The following is a 20,079-nucleotide window of genomic DNA, read 5'->3' as shown; positions in this document are numbered from 1 at the left end:
AGCTGTGTGACTCTGGGCAAGTCACCCCCATTGCCTAGCCTTACTGCTCTTCTGCCTTGGAACCAATACATAGCGTTGATTCTAACACCACTCATTGAGAAGGCAAGCAATTTGATATAGATTATACTTATATAGTCATACAAAACATATCTCCATATTAGTCATCTTGGGAAAGAAAACAGAGGCCCCTCCAAAAAACAAACAAACAAGAAAAATAAAGTTAAAAAAGTATTCTTAGATACACATTCATACTCCATCAGTTTCTTCTCTGGAGGTAGATAATATATTAAATCATAAGCCCTTTGGAATTGTTATGGATCAGTGTATTGCTGAGAAAAGCTAAGTTATTCACAGTGGATCATATTTAGAATATTGGTGTTACTGTGTAATTTTGTTTTCCTACTCCTGCTCACTTCACTTTGCATCAGTTCATGTAAGTCTTTTCTGGTTTTTCTGAAGCCATCCCGCTCATAATTTTTTATAGCACAATACTATTTCATCACAATCATATACCACAACTTATTTGTCATTTCCCAATTGATGGGCATCCCTTTAATTTCCAGTTCTTTGCCATCATAAAAAGTGCTGCTATAAATATTTTTGTACTTAAAGGTACTTTTCCTTTTCCTTTTCCTTTGATCTCTTCAAGGTACAGACTTAGTCATAGTATTTGTAGTATTTGTAGGAGTTCAGGCATGTAGCTCATAAGCATGGTTTTTGAGTACTCCTAAAATATAACCAAGGTTTATACAGTCGTCTATTTTATTAAATACCCATCCCATCATTCCCATGAAGGATTTATATTCCTTTTTAAGGAGTTCTTTTCATCAGTGGATATTTGGACTGTTCTGTTTTTTAAGATATTGTTTTCTTTAGTATTTTTTCTTTGAGAATTTGTTATTTTCTTCCGAGTTTGTGTTTTTATCTTACCTGTCACTATAGTAACTTTACATGGTCAAGTTCTTTTGTTGTTGTTTGTGTATTTCTCCAGGCTTTTTCTTGACTCTGTACTGTAAGTTAAAGCTGGACCCTGCTCTCCAGGTAGAGAGGGCATTTGGGCACTTCATATGCTTCAGGTTTTTTGCGAAGCTATTTTCAGAGCTAGTTTTGGGACTTGGTAAGTTTTCAGTTCTTCCAAAGTGTTGTATCTAAGGACAAATGAGGTCACTGCTTTCCTGGCCTTGTTCTAGTCTATGAATGATAACAGGCACTCTTTATATCCTAGAATTGTGACCAGTGACCCCACTTCTCTACAGCTGCATGCTTCTCCAGGTGTGGCTCTCTAATTTGGAACTGTGTATGGTAATGCAACAGAGTTCTACACCCAGTGTCAGCAAAGGGTCCCTTGTAATCAACATTAAAGAAAAAAGCCTTTACCTTCTGTCTTAGAATTGATACTAAGTACTGGTTCCAAGGCAGAAGAGTGGTAAGGGCTAAGCAATTGGGATTAAGTGACTTGCCCAGGTTCACACAGCTAGGAAGTGTCTGAGAACAAATTTGAATCAAAGTCTTCCTGAGTCCAGCTCTGGCTTTCTATCCAGTGGGCCACCTAGCTGCCCTTGTAATCTCTTTTTGACCAATTGTCCAACCTTCTTATCATCTATGGACTGAGAACTCCATTGCTGGCACCAAGTAAGTCACCCCGAGGTCTGCTACTGGATTCACATACTCACCACACTCATCCTGGTGAAGCAGATCTTTCCTGACAACCTTCAGTGTTGTCTTGAAAGGAAAATTGTTTCACTCCATCTTTTTGTTGCTTCTACTGCTCTAGAATTCATTTTGAGGCATTATTTTAAAGTTGTTAAGAGGGGAATTTGAGAGAGCAAATTCCTGCTCCTACTCTGCCATTTTGGCTTTGCCCTCCTAACTATGCTTTGTAATGACCATTTCTTAAGTTGAATTAATTTGAAATGAACATTCCTGGAGAGCCCTTGAGTTATTAGAATAATTTTGAGTATCCATATGGGCAAGAAATATTTGTACTTAAAGTTTCTTATTAAAAAATTAAATTTAATTAAAAATTAAAATTTAATTTAATTTCAAAAATATTACATTTTAAAAATTATTTAACTCTGGAAAAATACAGTCCCTTCTGACTTCTGCTGTGATGAAGCCAGCTCATATAGGCTAGCAAGCCAATTGTTAAGTTTTCAGCGTTCTCTTTATGCCTCAGAAATAAGCAAGTGCTACAAACCAGGGCTTAATTTATTGTTTTGTTGATTATCTCGACAATTTTCTTAAGAAAATGATAGAAGAAATGAAGATAAACTCTAAAGTTTGTCACATGCATTTTTTGGACAGTCTGTTGTTAAACATTTGTTAGCACACTCCTCTGTCCAATTTAAATTCTGTGATTTTGTGCATTGAAAACTTGTATTCACATTCATAGTGCAATAAAATATGAAGAAAGACTTTAATGGATTAACTTAGCATCATACAAAGTTGTAGGTTGCCAGGTATGCCATCACAACCAATCTTTTTTGGTGTTGAAAGCCACAGGAGACTTATTTCTGTTCCAAATACCAAAGTGAAATTTTTTTTTTTTACATGAAGGCAAATGGAGACATCCTTGGGCGAAATTTGACATTGACAATATTTGCTTGCAGTGGGCTCCCTTTACTTCCCAAGTGCCACTGCTATTGCACTCTAAACCTGTGGCTATGTGCATTCTGCACTCCAAACATTGATCTGAAAATATGGTCCAAGCTGATACATACATACATAAATATACATATATGGGTTACATATATGTGTGTGTGTATGTATATTCCTAAAAGTACTGCTCTACTGGAGACCTGAACATTTGTCTTTACTTTATACTTTCCTTTAAATGGATTCTTTTTTTTTTTTTTTAAACCCTTCCCTTCTGTCTTGAAGTCAATACTGTGTATTGGTTCCAAGGCAGAAGAGTGGTAAGGGTAGGCAATTGGGGTCAAGTGACTTGCCCAGGGTCACACAGCTAGGAAGTGTCTGAGGCCAGATTTGAACCTAGGACTTCCCATCTCTAGGTCTGGTTCTCAATCTACTGAGCCACCCAGCTGCCCTGCTTTAAATAGATTCTAAAAGAAATAGAACTGAAGCAATGCCCTGGGTTCATGCAAATTTGAGAAATTTATTTGGTTTCATGTATCTTCATCATTCAGGTGACTTGAGGTCATTTTTTACCTCAGTGTTACAGATCTTTGCCTCAGTCCTCTCTTTTGTTCTACCCATGTAAATATACCCAAATAAATATAAATATGAGTCTTTCACATGGAGAGAGATTGAGAAAGATCACTCAAAAAATAAGGGTACTCTGGTGGATCTGAATAACTCTGAAGAAACAAAGAAGTTGGATTCATTGATGGATTGAGATAATAGTTATGCCTCTACTTCTAGATTTCCTTGATGCTAGTTCCAGTGCTATATTGTCACAGCTGAAAGCCACACAAAGTGGATTTTGGATTGTGAGATAGCAAGCCTTCCATGTAACTACATGTGAAAATTTGGGAGGGGTTTTAATAGAAGTCCCTCTTTTTTTTTAATCCTTACCTTCTGTCTTGAATTGACACTAAGTATTGATTCCAAGACAGAAAAGCGGTAAGAGCTGGGCAATTGAGGTTAAGTGACTTTCCCAGGGGCATACAGTTAGGAAGTGTCTGAGGCCAAATTTGAGTCAGGTCCTCCTGTTCTGGAACTGGCTTTCTATCCACTGTGCTATCTAGCTACCCCAGATGTCCCTCTTAACTCTGCAATTAGGAAATAATTGGAAGGTTTGGCTGAAAACAACTTTGGACATAGATTCTAGGAATTTAGATCCCTCTGCCAATGACTTGCTATGTGATGTTGGACAAGTTCCTTGCTTTCTCTGGGCCTCATTGTTCAGTCTGTGCAATGACATGGTAGTAAGTAATTCTAGTGAGCAAGGAGATGGAATGGCAATTGGAAGGGAGAATGGAAAATTTAATATGAACCACGGCAGGCTGAGGGGCTTCTGTCTGAGCACTAAGGTCAGGGATCCTTGGACACTGGAGCTGCCTCCACTTTCAGTGGCCAGCAGGAGGATGTTGGTTGCTGACTTTTTGTCTGAGAGAATAAGTACCAGACTATGAAGAATGATCTCTCCTTCATCTCTGTGTCATCTCATCCACCCAAGTAGGGTAGAAACAGATTTCAAGTTCATACTGTTGTATAGTTGCTTTAAAATTTTCTGTTTCAATAGCTTAATTTCTTTTACACACTAGAAAAATTCAACAGACTTAACTGTTGTTGATCTCTTTGTTGCCTTATTTCTGAACAGAAGGATCATTGTAAGGAGGAACAGCGTTTGAGTATTGGTATTCAGTAGTACATAAAGGATCAGAGCTTGAGTCCAGTCTAAAAGTGCCAGTCTCTCTACTGATTAGGTTACGGGCAGAGCTGAGAGAAATTTTATGGTTTTTCATTTGTCGATAATTAAAAAAATAAACTTCCTAAAAGGCTAAAATGAACTAGAACCGTATCTGTGAACTTGTTTCACATGCAAGCATGTACGCATATGAAACTATTTCAATATAATTGATTTTGTTAGTAAGCCTATGCATTTTATTTTGTATATTTAAAAATGTTATTCTGAAAAGGAGTCCACAGACTTTACCTGTCTGTCAAAAGAGTCCATGATTCAACAAAAGGCTAAGAAACTGTGCCACAAGCCAACAATGAATTAGAGTACCCTATAGAAAACCTCTCAGAGGTTTATGTTGAAGGCAGTGATGGAGGCTCAGAAACTGCCAGGTGGATGGAGAAGAATGGAAGTGTAACTGGTTTGGGGTAGCAAAACCCATGTTCCAAAGGTGGAGTCCAGAAAAAAGGCATTCAGATTCTTCCCCGTTCAGTTTTCCCCTTTACCTCGAGTCTATTCCCAGTATGGAATATCTAGCAACAATTTTATATCTCAATAATTTCTGAATTAATTGCTTCCCTTCCTTACCCCAGGGAGTCTTCCTTGTAATAAAGATTAAAAACAACAACAAAAACCAGCCACTGATTCAGAAAGCCAACCAACATGTCAACTGATCTGAAGAACATATGCTCCACTCAGAGCTTATTCTCAGAGTTCCTCCAGTTATCCTCTGCCCCACCTGTCATGAAAGGAAGTGCATTTTCCCCTCTTTTCTCCTGAGCAGTTTGGTCATTATAAACATATAACGTTCAGTATTATTTTAGTTGTTCTTTATATGTTATTCATGTAAGTTTTACTGATTTTGCTTACATCAGTGAATCAGTTCCTATGTCTTCCCATGATTTTTAACCATTCAGTACTTTTTTTCCCTCCCAATTACAAGTAAAAATAATTTTTAGCATTAATTTTTCTAAAATGTCAAGTTCCAAAATGTCTCTCCTTTCCTCCCTTTCCCTCTCTCCCTAAGATGGTAAACAATTTTATATCAGTTATACATGTGCTATCATACAAAACATACTTCCATATTTATATCCCCATGTTTCTTTAAACCATTCATGTATGCAATCCTTAGAATGTGGAAATATACCATTACTTGCATGTACCATGGTTTGTTTAGTTATCCCTCAACTGACAGTTACTTTTTTTAATTCAATTTTATTTTTAGCTCAATTTATTCTCTCACTCCCACCTTACACTGCTCTCACATTGAGAAAGCAAGAAAAACCAAACCCATTACAAACATATAGAGTCAAGCAAAACACATTTCTACATTAGTGATGTCCAAAAAAATATACCACAGTCTGTACTCTGAGTCTCTAACTGATCTCTCTCTCTCTCTCTCTCTCTCTCTCTCTCTGTAGAGGGATAGCCTGAGTGCTCCTGAATTGTGACTGTTCATTACATTCATAAGCGTTCTTAAGTCTTTCAAAGTTGTTTGTATTTATAATATTGTAGTTCTTGCATACATTTTTCTCCTGCTTCTGCTCTCTTCACTTTTCATCAGTTCATATAAGTATTCTCAAGTTTTTCTGAAACTACCTCCATCGTTTCTTATAGCACAATAGTTGTCCATTACATTCATTCACCATAATTTATTCAACCACTCTTCAGCTGATGGGCAACCTCTCATTTTCCACATACAAATGGTCCCAAAGATCAAAGGAGCAAAACTTGCAAATTGTATCAGATATTAATCAAATTTTAAATCCTGGTAACATGTACTGAATAAAGGAAAACCACCCAAGTGCCATTGTTAATGTTTTGGGTCCTACAGTAGGCGTATAGATCCCAGACAGATTCCAGACTTTTACTGTTCCAGACCAGCAGAACATCATAAGGCAGTGATAACTTTGAGATGATGGGAATATGGTAACCTTGAAATCTTACCAATAACTTTGAGAAAATTTGAATATGTTAATGAACTAACCCCAAGGTGGCCCAGATAGAAGTTGGTCTGTTTCCTCCCCAAAATCCTATTAAAATGAGACTTTAAACTCCTACCCCTACTCTACCCTGAACACACTTCCAGTTCCATTGGGTCTGTGCTTCCTTGTGCTCTCAACTCCCTCTCCTCAACTTTTTCCCCATGCTGCCTGCCTTCACTACCCCATTTTCTGTTCTCATCCTCCCTTCTGCTTCTGTGTCTCTCCCTAATTTTTGCCGTTTGTCTATATATTGTCTGTATTTTCTATACTGTTTGCTCCCATACCCTTTGAGGTTATTAAAATGTGATTGTCACATGGTTCCTATTGCCAATTATGGTCTTTCCTGGGGAGCACCCAAAGAACTAGATATGCCTGCCCCTGTTTCATTATTTCATAAATTAATTATTAATTCAAATAGTTTGATATATGTGAGACCTTTCTTTTTGTTCATTGTCCATGGGCTTGTATATCCAAGAGTGGTATTTCTGGATCAAAGGGTTTAGACATTTTATATACTAGTAAATTTTAAAAGTCCTCACATTTATATATCATTTTAAGATTTATAAAGTTTCTTTACAGCAGTGAAGCAGGTAGTAATTATCTGTTTTTATAGTTGAGGAAATAGAAGCTTAGGGAGGTTATGTGATTTGCCCAATGGTACTGACTAATTAATGGAGGAAATAGGATTTGAACCAAGGCCTCTACTGACTTCAAGTCCTTTCCTTCTTTCCTTCCCTCCTCCATTTTCTCATTCCTTCTCTCATTTCTTTCCTCTTATCTTCCTTCCTTTCCTCATTCCTTCTTACCCCCTTTCTTCTTTCCCTTCTTCCTTCTTTCTTTTCTTCCTTCCCTCCCTCTTCCTTTCTTCCTTCCTTTTTCTTCTCTTCTATTTATCCCCCTCACCATTAACAGGCTCTATTTGCTCTCCATTTCACTCTCTGACAATTGAACAACTTAAAAAAAAAAAAGAAAACTTTCCTGCATAGTCAAATGAAACAAATTTCCTCATTGGTTATGTCCAAATATGCACGTATTGTTTCACATTTTATGTCAATGACATTTTCAAGAGGAGGTGGACAGCATGTTTCACCTTTAGTTCTCTTGGATCATAGTTTGTTATTGCATTTATTAGAATTCTAAAGTCTTTCAAAGTTTATTTATTTACGATATTGTAATTGTATCAGATTTTCTAGTTCTGCTCCTTTCTTTAAGTATCTGTTCTTAGATATCTTACTAGTTTCCTCCGAAATTGCTCTTTCTTCATTTCTCTTATGACTCAAAAATATTTTTTTCCATCCATATACTTGTTTATCTCTTCCCCAATATGTGGACATTCTTCTGGTCTCCAGTATTTGGCTACTATGAAAAAAAATTTGTTATATTTGTGTATATTTGTATATGGTATACTTCCTTCTTTCTTTGATTTCTTTGGAGCATTTGTCTAGTAGCAGTATTGTTGGGCTAAAGGGCAAATACTATTGAGTGATTCAATCTAGTGATTAGATGTACTTTCAAATTGTTTTCCAGAAGAATGACTAGATTAATTCACAGCTCCAACAACAGTGCGATGAAGTGCTCATTTCCCAATCAGCCTCTCCAACATATGTGATTTTCCTTTTTTGCCTTCACTTGTATATCTCTAATTATTATCGGTTTGGAACATTTTTATATGGTTGTCTTTGGCTTGAATTTCTTCTTTTAAAAACTGCTTGCACATATTTTTTGATCATTTATCTATGTGTATTGGGAAATATCTCTTGAAGTCTTATGAATTTGCATTGGTTTCTTAACCAACATTCTTTCTAATATCCCTTCTACATCAGTTATCAACCTTGTTCCATCCTCACCTGACTGAATTTGCACAAAGCATTTTTCATATCTCTAAGGGCCCCTTGACCATTTTACCTGTTTAAGTCCTCTCTTCAAAACTGAGCTCTCAAGTGCCTTTCTTGAACTACCCAACTGAACATGTTATTATCTTGTCCTTTGAATTTTCTTCTAGAACTTTGTCTAAGCCTCTTACTTGATCTCAGGCCAATCTATCTTACAGCATATTCATATTTGTATGCCCAAGTTCCCCTCTTCTCTAATTGTGACATCTATATAACATCTACACAGCACTTTAAGATTTGCAAAACTTTTTTTTGAATCTCATTTATTCTCACAACAATGCTGGAAGACAGGCACTATTATTACCCCCATTTTGAAGATGAAGAAACTGAGGCTTACAGAAGTTAAGTGACTTGCCTTCTGTCTAGCCACTAAAGTACCTGAGACTAGATTTGAACTCAGATCTTTCTTATTCCTTGCCTGGCACTCTAATCCACTGGGCCACTAGCCAAATCTAGCTAGAGATTTATAAACTTCCTGAGAGTGGGGACTATGTCATTTTCCATCTTTGTCTAGTTAGCATGATGCCTTGCACATGGTAGGTATTTAGTAAATATCTATGAAAGTTAATTAAATCAAATTGATAATGCTGACTGATACTATAGACTTCTTTTCCCTTTCTTATTCCATAGAACTTGAGACCATCACATAAAGGGGAACATCCCCACAGAACAAAGGATACCCCTATCCCTCAGTAAGCTACTGAAGGGCTTCCCTCTGAAAGCATCACAGCTGAATCACCATAGGTCAAATTGACAAGCTGAAGAGTGTTTCCATTTCAGAGATGATTTCGATGATAAACACAAGTACTTTGCTAATAAAATATTTTATTTGCCAGTGAGATATTTTTCCTGGAAACATTGCAATTGATCCAGTGTGCTATTTTTACCCTAAATGTTTCCATGACCTAGAAGTATTTCCGAGGGCCCCGAAAGCTGCCAACACTCAAATTACCATATGATTTGGGACTGTGATGACTGTTCGTGGGTTTCTAAAATGCTTTCTAGTAGCACACATCTAAGTCTAGATGAGTTGCATTTACTGCCCAACTTCTTTGTAGAAGCTGACTTGGGAGCTGGATCTGCTTTTCTGTATTGGGACCTCATATCTTTTTTTTTTTTAAACCCTCACCATCTGTCTTAGAATCAATACTATGTATTGGTTCTTAGGCAGAAGATTCGTAAGGGTTAGGCAATGGGGGTCAAGTGACTTGCCCAGAGTCACAAAGCTAAGAAGTGTCTGAGGTCAGATTTGAGCCCAGGACCTCCCATCTCTAGGCCTAACTCTCAATCCATTGAGCCACCTAGCTGTCCCCGAACTCATATTTTTTAGGACAAAAGACCAATAATTGAAGAAGAATGAGTTAGAGGAGAAAGAGAATAAGAAAGTGAGTTCTTCCTTTGTTTGTCCTTGCCTAAGTCCAAATGAGAAAATGGGGCCAAAGCATAATCAATTCTCAAATAATAGCTCACATTTTTTAAAGTACTTGAAGATTTATAAAATGCTTTCAATGGAGCACTCTTATGAGGTAGATAGTGAAAATGTTATTATCCTCATTCTCTAGATGAGTAAACCAAGAATCAGAGAAAGACATACTAAGTCATACAACTAGCATATATTGAAGGGTGGATTTGAATTTAAGTCTCCTCATTCCAGAATAAATGCTCTTTTCAACTATACCACACTGGGTCTCTTGTGGCTAGATCCTCCACAATGCAGTTTGCCTGCCTGAAGTCTAACTCCGAACACTATTGAATTCTTCATTTACATGAACTCTGCTCACTTTAGGCAACCTACACGCAGAGTATGCCTAATGCGGAAACCAACCTTTTCATTATTAATTCTTATTCTAAATGTAGATTAGAGCCCAGGATTAGCTAAAATGAACTCTCACGCAAGGCAAGTAAAGTGTCCTTTGAAACTGTCCTTTTTTTTTTTTTTTTAAAGTGTCAGAGGACACTTTGGAAGTGTCCTTCATTCTCTCACCCAGTCTCAGATCATATGGAAGCCAATCCAAAGACTAGCTGAGAAAGAGATTGATAAAGACAGAAAAACAGGTAGAGAGGGGCAGAAAGGAAAAACGTGCACGCCTGCACACACACACACACCAAAACAGAGACAGAGACAGAGAGAGAAACACAGAGAGAGAACTGTTCTGTTTAAGCAGGTACATTGCATTTATCTAAGAGATGATAACTACCAAGGAGGATAGCTAGGAAGAAGATGGGGAAGCTTTTCTGAATCAAGTCCTCACAAGGTTGTTTGGCTATTTGATTTTAGTCACCATGAATTTTCTTTGAAAAAATTATTGAGAAGTTCTGTTTTAAATATATAATGCAAAAGCAACTATTTACTCCCATTTCAGTTCATAATGCACGATCTTTGAAAACAATTAAATAAGTAACATAAAAAATGATTGTGAATGATAAGTTTTGGTTTGTTGAAAAATAGAGAGGACTATGTGCTTTGAGATATAGCTACTGTTGTCCAATGCAATGTCCAATCCAAAAGATCTGAGTTATCTTTTTTGGGTTTTTTTTTTGGATCACTCGAAGTTGCCTTCATTGGCCTAGTTGTGATTATTTTGCAAATTGTTCTTTTGGGCACAGTTTTGTTCAACCTGAATTTGCATGTCTTATATTTCTTTGAAATCTTAAATTTGCTCTGCTTCCCTACCTGCTGTGTTTACCAGCTAAGAATGACTCTACCCTAAAGCTTATTTAATGACTAATGAGTTCCTGCTTGGGATGATCATATCTTGAGGGTCTATTCTCTGGTTTTATACACCTCCACACCAGCTGCCTTATTCCCTGCCCTCCCTACCCCCAACCTGGAATCCTCCTCTCTTTTTCCAGTCTGCTTTCCAACTCCTCTTTATTTTTGTTTTTTCTTTCTAAACTCTTACTTTCTGTCTTAAGAACACTAAGACAGAAGAACAAGCCCTAGGCAAACAGGGTCAGGTTTCTAATATCTGACCTCAGTTCCTCCCAACTCTATGCCTGGCACTTTATCCACTATACCATCTAGCATCCACTTCCTCTTTATTTTTCTTTTCCCCTATTAGAGTGTAAGTTCCTTCTGTGAAGTGGTCTAACCATACTGGTGTAAAATATGAAACTACGCCCAAAGCACTACCTATAAAACTGTGCATGCCTTTAACCCAGCAATTCCACTACAAGGTATTTATTCCAAAGAGATCAGAGAAAAAGGAAAAGGACCCATATGCACAAAAATATTTATAGCAGCTCTTTTTGTGGTGGCAAAGAATTGGAAATTGAGAGAATGTCCATCAATTAGGGAATGTCTGAACAGCTTGGGGCATATGTACTATTGTGATGCAACACTATTGTGCTAAAGAAATAATGTTGGGAATTATTTCAGAGAAACTTGGGAAAACTTGTATGAGTTGATGCAAAGCGAAGTGAGCAGAACTAGGAGAACATTGTAAACAGCAACGGCAATATTGTAACAATAAAAATCAAATGTACTAGCATTCTTATATACTCAATATAAGGGCCCCTGTACTAGCAGCAATGCAGTGACCCAGGACAATTCTGAGGGATTTATGGAAAAGAACGATATGTACGTTCAGAGGAAGAACTGCAAGAGTGGAAACACAGAAGAAAAACAACTGCTTGAACACATGGGTTGAGGCGGACATGATTGGGGATGTAGCCTTGAAACTACCACACCAATGCAACTATCAATAATATGGAAATAAGTCTTGATCAATGGCACATGTTAAAACCAGTGGAAATGCACATTGGCTATGGGGGGAGGGTGAAGGCGGGGTGAAGGGGAAAGTAAAAACTTGAATCATGTAACCATGGAAATTTTTTCTTAAAAAATTTTTTTTAATTAAAAAAAATATTGTAACAATAATCAACCATGAAAGATAGCTGCTGTGATCAAAACAATAATCCACAGTTCCAGTGGACTCATGATGAAAAATGTGATTCACTTTCAGATAGAGATCCAATGGACTCAGAGAGCAAACTGATGCACGTTTTTCACTTTTTCTTGCAACAGAGCTAATGTGGAAATATATTTTTCTTGATTTATAATGAACATTGTATTTCTTAGGAAAGAGGTGAAGAGGAGGAAATAATTTGGAATTGAAAACAAAAATTAAAAACAAAAGAAAAAAAGAATGTAGCTCCTGGAAAGGAAAGATCATCTTATATTTTTTTGTATTCCACTCTACCTAGCTTGGCACTGTGCCTGGCATATAGTAAGTCCTTAACAAATGCTCTACATACTTATTAGCTAGCTAGCTTTTGGAAAAAGTATATTCCATTAAATTCATATACCAATTTGTTGAGTTCTCCAGTAACTAGGCACATAATTTTTTGTCTTTTCCTTCTTTTCTTTTTCTTTCTTTTCTTTTCCTTTCTTTGGTTTTCTTTCCTTCCTTCCTTCCTTCCTTCCTTCCTTCCTTTCTTTCTTTCTTTCTTTCTATCATAAATAGTTCTGCATTCAACCTTTTCAATGCCAGAATCTTTACCTTCTGACAAATGTTAAGCCTCCTCTGGGATACCCTCCAATCTGCACTCATACTTGTGGGATCAATTCATAAGGTGATGACTACTCTCAGGTTCTAGGGTTACCCTGTATGGCTGTACTTCTAAAATTGTAGCTTACGAACCTCCAGTGTACTTCCCACTAACAATACCTCTGTGGACACGGCCCAAAGATCTTTACCAAGAAAGCATAATTAAAACAGTAGCTAGAAAACATTCCTGTGTAAAGTTGGTTTACACTCTCACACAAATGCACACAACATCCCTGGGAAAAGTAGGCTAAAACTTAGAGTAGATAGGATAAGGTGTTAGGAAAAATCAGTAACACCTCATTTGAACAATAACATCAAAAAACTGATTACACTAATCGATGCAGAAGCTTTGTTTGACAGGGATGCAGCAGTTCATATCCTTAGCTTCCCACCTCTCCAAAAGAATGAAGTACCTTTCCTTGCATCTTCTCTAGGGCTAAGATTAGTCATTAAAATTAGAATACAGTTTCTTTATTATCCTTGTCATTTTCATTGCTGTAATTATTATATATGTGTGTGTTTTTACTTATCTTACTATACATGTTTGTGTCTTCCTGTGTTTCTTTGAATTTCTTATATTTGTTGTGATATATTACATTCATATATGAAAATTCATTTTGCCATTCCACAATTGATAGTCACTCACTTGACTAACATAGAAGTTGCTGCAATCAGGAAGACTTGAGTCCACATCCTGCCTGAAAGATTGATTAGCTGCATCACTCTTTAAAAGTCACTTTGACCTCTCTGGACCTCAGTTTCCTCTTCTGTGAAATAAGGATTGCATCTGTATAAGAGATGATAATTAGGAAAGATAACTAGGAGTGAGATAGGGGAGATTCTCTGAATCAAATCCTCACAGGATTGTTGTAAGAACCAAATGAGAAGATATATGTAAAGTACTTTGCAAACCATAAAGCCTTTAGAAATGCTAGCTGTTATCTTTATAATTACTATCACCATCAATATTTTGGTATATATGGAGTTACTCCTTCTGCATTTGACCTTATTGGGGTATATTTCAGTAGTGCAATCTTTGGACCAAAGAGTATAAACAACTATAGTGACTTGTTTTTGTAAAATTCCAAATTGTTTCCCAGAATGGTGGAGTGATAGACAAATGCATATCCTTGCCAACAGTATATTAGTCTGCCTATCTTTTGACAGCTTCTCCAGTATTGTCTGTTTCCATCTTTTATCTTGTTTGCCAATTTGACAGATGTGAAGTGAAAACCCAGAGTGCTTTTAATTTGCATTTCTCTTCTTAAGAATAATTTTGAAAAATTTTTCATATGCTTCTTAATAGTCTTTTATATGAAATAATTTCCCCCTTTATTTCTCTCCCTTTCTCCTTATTCCAGTGCATCCCTCTTTCTCATTCTTCTATTTTTTAGATCATTCCAACAATTAACTCACATCTATGCTTTCTGCCTATGTAGCATCCTTCTGACTTCCCAAATAATGATGTCCTAAGGAGTTAAATGTATCACCTTCTCATATAGGAATGTTACTTTTACATTATTGGATGTCTTATGACTTCTCTCTCATGTTTACCTTTTTACACTTTTCTTGAATCTTAGGTTTTTATGTTTGAATGTAAAATTTTCTGTGCTGATCTTTTCAAAAGGACTACTTGAAAGTTCTCTCATTAATTTTCCATTTCCCCGCCCCTGAAGGATTATACTCAGGTCTCTCTGGGTAGATATCTCTTGATTGTAATTCTAGTTCCTTTGCCTTCCAGAATATCATATTCCAAGTCCTCTGCTTCTTTAATATAGAATCTGCTAAATCTTGTTTTATTCTGACTGTGGCTCCTTGTATTTGAATTATTTCTTTCTGGCTACTTGCAATGATTTCTTCTTGACTTAGGAGCTCTGGAATTCAATTATAATATTTCTGGGAGTTTTGATTTTGGAATCTATTTTAGGAGGTGATTTGTTTTCAACTTCAATAGAAATTTCTATTTCTCTTACTCTTTGGTTCTAAGATACTGAGGAAGTTTTCCTTTATAATTTCTTGAAATATGATGTTTAGAGTCTTTCATGGCTTTCAAGTAGTCTGTTGAGTCTTAAATTATCTCTCCTCAATCTATTTTCTATGTTAATTGTTTATCCAATGAAAAATTTCACATTTTCTTCTATTTTTTGTTCTTTTGGTTTTGTTTTACTGTTTCTTGAAGTCTCATAGAGTCATTAATTTCCACTTGACCAACTCTAATTTTTAAGAAATTATTTTCTTCAGTGAGTATTTGTGCCCCCTTTTCTTTTTGGCTAATTCTGCTTTTTAAGGAGTTCTTTTCTGTTAATTCTATTTTTTATAATTTTATTGTATCATTCTCATTTCTTTCCCCATTTTTTCCTCCACCACTGTCATCTCTTTCTTTACCTCTTCCAACAATTCTTATCAGACCTGTGTCTTCAAGGTTTTGCTTGTAGATGTTTTTACATTGTTGTCTTCTGTGTTTTTGTGTTGATCTTCCCTGTCACCATTGTAAATTTTCATGATTAGGGTCTTTTATTGTTTATTGATTTTTCCAGCTTATTCCTTGACTTTTAACTTTATATTAATGTTGGGCTCTATTCATGTTGGGGTGGGAGGCCCTGTTCCAAGCTTTAGGGTCTTTTGAATTACTCCTTTCAGAGTTAGTTTTGGGGGTCTACAGGTTTTTAGTGCTTCTAAGTATAAGGAATTAAATTTTATGGTTGGACTAAATATATGAGGATTTTAAGATAATACTGTGGTTGCTGATTTTAAAATTAATACAGCCCAAGTTAAAATGACTTTTAGCAGCGTTTATTTACAAAAAAAGTAGAGAGAGTGAAAGTAGTGAAATATAAAAGACAATAGAGTAAGAAGTCTAGCTTATCACTCTAAATGTTGCTCTGGTCCCTGTCTCAACCCATGCAGGTCTTGTTAACCCCTCAGCCAGAGAACTTGGTGGTGAATTAAGCAAGGATTCATCCCACATGGCCTCCTCTAAGAAGGGGGGCTTTTCCAGAACTAATCTTTCCAGAAGCCAAGAAAGGAGGGTCAGCTTTTCACTCACCAGGAGAAGATCCAAAGGGAGAAGATCCAGAAGCAGTCTTCTTGAAAGCAGTCCAAGAGCTGCAGTCCCAGTCTAAACTCCTTCAACCCAAAAATTCAGGACAAAGACCCTCTTGCATAGGAAGTTCATCATCTTTTATAGTCCTTTCTTTACATCACTTCCTGTCCCTTCCTCCACTTTAAATATGCTTAACATTGCAGTGGGGTGGGACAGTGTTTGTAGGTTCCACTTCTCATCCTATGAGGGTGTAAACTCTTATGAAAGGATTCACAAGTTTCTGACTGATTGAGTTGAAATGGTGGAACTCTCTAAGTGGTTTGCTGAACCCCTACCCTACCTTGTGCCAAGTAGGGGTATTCAAACTTTGGTTGATTAATTGAAAAATAGGCAAGGGGAAAGTCAATCCCATCTTCACACCAGGTGGTGTGATCTGTGAAGAGGTTTGGTCACTGCTTTCCTCATCTACAAGAAAGGCCCCTGCTCTCCTACAACCACAAGCACTAGCAGTCCTCTCTGCCCTTGAACTGTGACCAGGTCCTCTGCTTCCCTTGTACCTAGCCACAAGTGCTCCTTTCTACCCCAGAAATGCAAACCAGAAGTGCATATGGGCAATGACAGTGCAAAACAGGGCCAGGTCTTGTGTGTTGTGTCAGCTCAGGGTCTCCTGTAATCTCCTTCTGGACAGTTGGCTCATCCCCATACTGTCCCTGGGCTGAAAGCTCCTATAGCTGCTGTTGCTGCTGCTGCTACAACATGCTCTCTCAGCCAGCCTGGTGTCACACACTTCTCCTGCCTCCTCCTAAGTCAGTGATGAGCAGCCTTTTGAACTTGGTGTGTCAAAATTCACCAAAAAACCAAGCATAACTCAGGTGGTGTGTCACTTTGAGAAAAAAACCACAATTTCGTGATATTATAGTTTAAATAACAAAAATGTATAATTATAATATATAACTGTATTTAATAAACCAAAATAGTTAAGTTAATATAGGTAGAGTTGTCATCTATAGTGCACAGAGTGTCTACACTACACTACAGCAAATGTTTCATCCTCAGCATGTGGCCCCATACTTGCCGCATGCGGCCACATGTCATCAAAAATGGCTACGCATGTCAGTACTGAAACGCATGTCATAGGTTTGCCATCACCATCCTAAGTTGTCTTAAGCTAGAAAAATATATCACTCTGATCTTTTGTTGGCTTTGCTGCTCCAGAATTTGATTTGATGCATTATTTTAATGTTATTTGGAGAGGAATGTTGGGAAAGTTCAGCTGAGTTGCTACCTTTACCATCTCAGAGACAGAATACTTCTAGATCTCCAAAATTCTTTTATCTCATCATATTTTTTAATCATTCAATCCTTCCCTATTCCTTATGATCTCTAATCTTATTCATCCTCACACTGACTTTCATTCCCTCTACCACCCCTGAGTTCTTTCTTAAGTCATCATCCCTAACCTGATAATACTCTACTCTTTTCCCTTATATTTCTTTCCCATTTGTCTTATTCCTAATCACACCATGTCAGACTTCAGCCCTGTATTACTCCCAAGATCTGTCTCCTTTTCCATTTTTTTTAAAAAGAACCGCTATAAATACTTTAAAACTGTAATGCAGGATTGATGCAAGATATCTTGCATTTGCAAAATTACCTGAGGCAATCCTGGCAGTTAGGGCAACAGAATGTTGACCCAGCAAGTCCCTGGTCTCAAGAAAAGACCATTGAAGCTGGGACTATAAATATCCCTGAAGAATCAACCTGGGGGTTCTGATTTCCTTGACCTCTCCCAGACATCCAGCTACCCCATGGACTTCCCCTTGGGCCCCAGGAGGAGGGACTTGATGGGAGGTGGAATGTAGGAAAAATTAGTTAGCTTAACCTAGCCAGATCACCCCTAAACCAAATCATTACCCTCATTTATCAAGCTGGTTGACCACTCTACATCAGGGCCGTGGAATTTATTCCTGGCTGAAGGGCTGGTTCCCTCAGCCTGATCTTATCTTCTGAGACCCTCTGCCAGCACTGGCCATTCACCCATAGCAACAGCTTTTCCAGACCTCAACCCTCTTCCCTCAGTTTACCCTTGTGTTTAATAAACCCCTTGGCCTGATTCTGAGAGTATCAGTGATTCATTCAGATCATCAACCAGGACCAGGGGCTGAGGAGAAGGAGAATAGTTATCACTTGTTTCCAGAGGGGTTTTGACCAGGCTTCCATTTTATTCAGGAAGTGAACCAGGTTCACTTCCTGTTGGCTTCCAGTTTCTCACCAGCAGGGAGGGCTCCTCCCTCCTTTCCTTAAAGGAGCCTACAGACAGTGGGGAAACTGACTGATCATCTCAGTTCAGGATCTCACATCCCTAACTGTCCCAAATCAACAAATACTGGAATTGTAGGCTCCCTGGCCCAGGAGCCTTACTGGTACCACCAGCCCCCCTTATTATAAGGCTCTTCAGCTTTTTATTACAGAACATACAGTTTATTTTCCTTTTTCTTTGATCACCTTAAGAAACAAACCTAGTTTGGTATTACAGGGTCGAAAGTATATACAGTTTTATAACTCCGAGCATAATTCCAGTTTGCAAAATGGTTGGATCAGTTCACAGTTCCACCAACAGTGTATCAATATCACATGGGTTGATGGGGATATGATTGGGGATATTGACCCTAAACAATCACCCTAGTGCAAACATCAATAATATGGAAATAGGTCCTGATCAATGACACATGTAAAATCCAGTGGAATTGTGCATCAGCTATGAGAGGGGGTTGGGTGGAGGGGAAGGAAAGAACATGAATCTCATAACCCTGGGAAATATTCTAAATTAATTAATTAAATAAGATTAAAAAAAACAATGTGGCAGTGTCCCAATCTTTTCATAGCACATTTCTTCTTGCCCTTTTATCATTATATCCAATCTGATAGGTGTGAGATGATATCCCAGAGTTGCTTTGAGTTGCATTTTTCTAATCAATAATGATTAAGAGCATTTTCCCACACACATACATAGCTTTGATTTCTTCATCCAAAAACCATCTGTTCATATCTTTTGACTTTATTAATTGGAGAATGGCCCATATTATTATTTATTTGACAAAATTCTCTCTATAATTTAGATAAGAGAACTCTATCAAAGAAACTGTCTATAAAATTTTCCCCCCAAATTATTGCTTTCCTTCTAATCTTGGCTATGTTGGTTTTATTTATATAAAAAACTTTTTTCTGATTCTCTTCCTATCTGTTTGATTGCTTCTTCCAGTCTGCTTTGCTGAATATCCATCTATTCTATATCATGCCTACTGAATGTGGTCATCCTCTAAGATTCTGACCTAGGTCCTCTTCACTTCTTCCTCTAGAATATCTTGCTTAATGGTTTTATCAGTGCCCATAGATTAAATTATTATCTCTATGCAGTTTCCTAGATCTATATATCTGGCTCTAATTTATCTCCTATACTTCTATATTGAATTACTACCCAACTTTTGGACATCTCAAACTAGATGTCCCATAGGCATCTCAAATTCAGTATGTTCCCCCATATCCCAGTCACCTTAGCTTATACCTAGGTGTCATCCTCAATTTCTTACTCTTACTCACCCTAAATATCCAACCTATAGTCCAATCTTTTCATTTTTGCCTTAACAACACCTCTCCTATATCTTCTTATCTCTTGTATAGGCCCTCATTAACCTTTTCCTGAACTATTGCAATAGCCTTCCATAAATCACCTCTCTCCACTCCAATCCAACTTTCTACTCAGCTGCCAATATTTTTTTCCTAATGTGTAGGTCTGACTGTGACCTCCTATTCAACAAATTCCAATGACTTCTTATTGCCTCTAGGATCAAATATAAAGTCAATATATGCCTGTTTTGGCATATAAAGTCCCTAACACCTTGACTTCTTTCCACCTTTTCAGGCTTCTTACACATTACTTTCCTCCATGAACTCTGATATCCATTTATACTCACCTTGCTGTTCCTCAGGCACAATACTCAATCTACACACATTGTGCCTTTACAATAATTGTTCTCCATAACTGGGATAGTCTCCCTCTTTATCTCTGCCTCTTAACTTCTTTGGCTCCTTTCAGGTCTTGTCCTTCTGAGAGAAGCGGCTAGCATGAAGGTGAAGATATCTCATCTATTTGATAGATAATCGGTAAAATGGGTATAGAAGAGTACTCCACTCCTGGGCCTTCTTAGGAAATGCCTGGCCTGACTAAACAGGAAGGATCCCATAT

The sequence above is a fragment of the Gracilinanus agilis genome, chromosome 4 (assembly GCF_016433145.1).
Source record: "Gracilinanus agilis isolate LMUSP501 chromosome 4, AgileGrace, whole genome shotgun sequence".
Lineage (NCBI taxonomy): Eukaryota > Metazoa > Chordata > Mammalia > Didelphimorphia > Didelphidae > Gracilinanus > Gracilinanus agilis.
Note: the sequence above shows the minus strand (reverse complement) of the source record.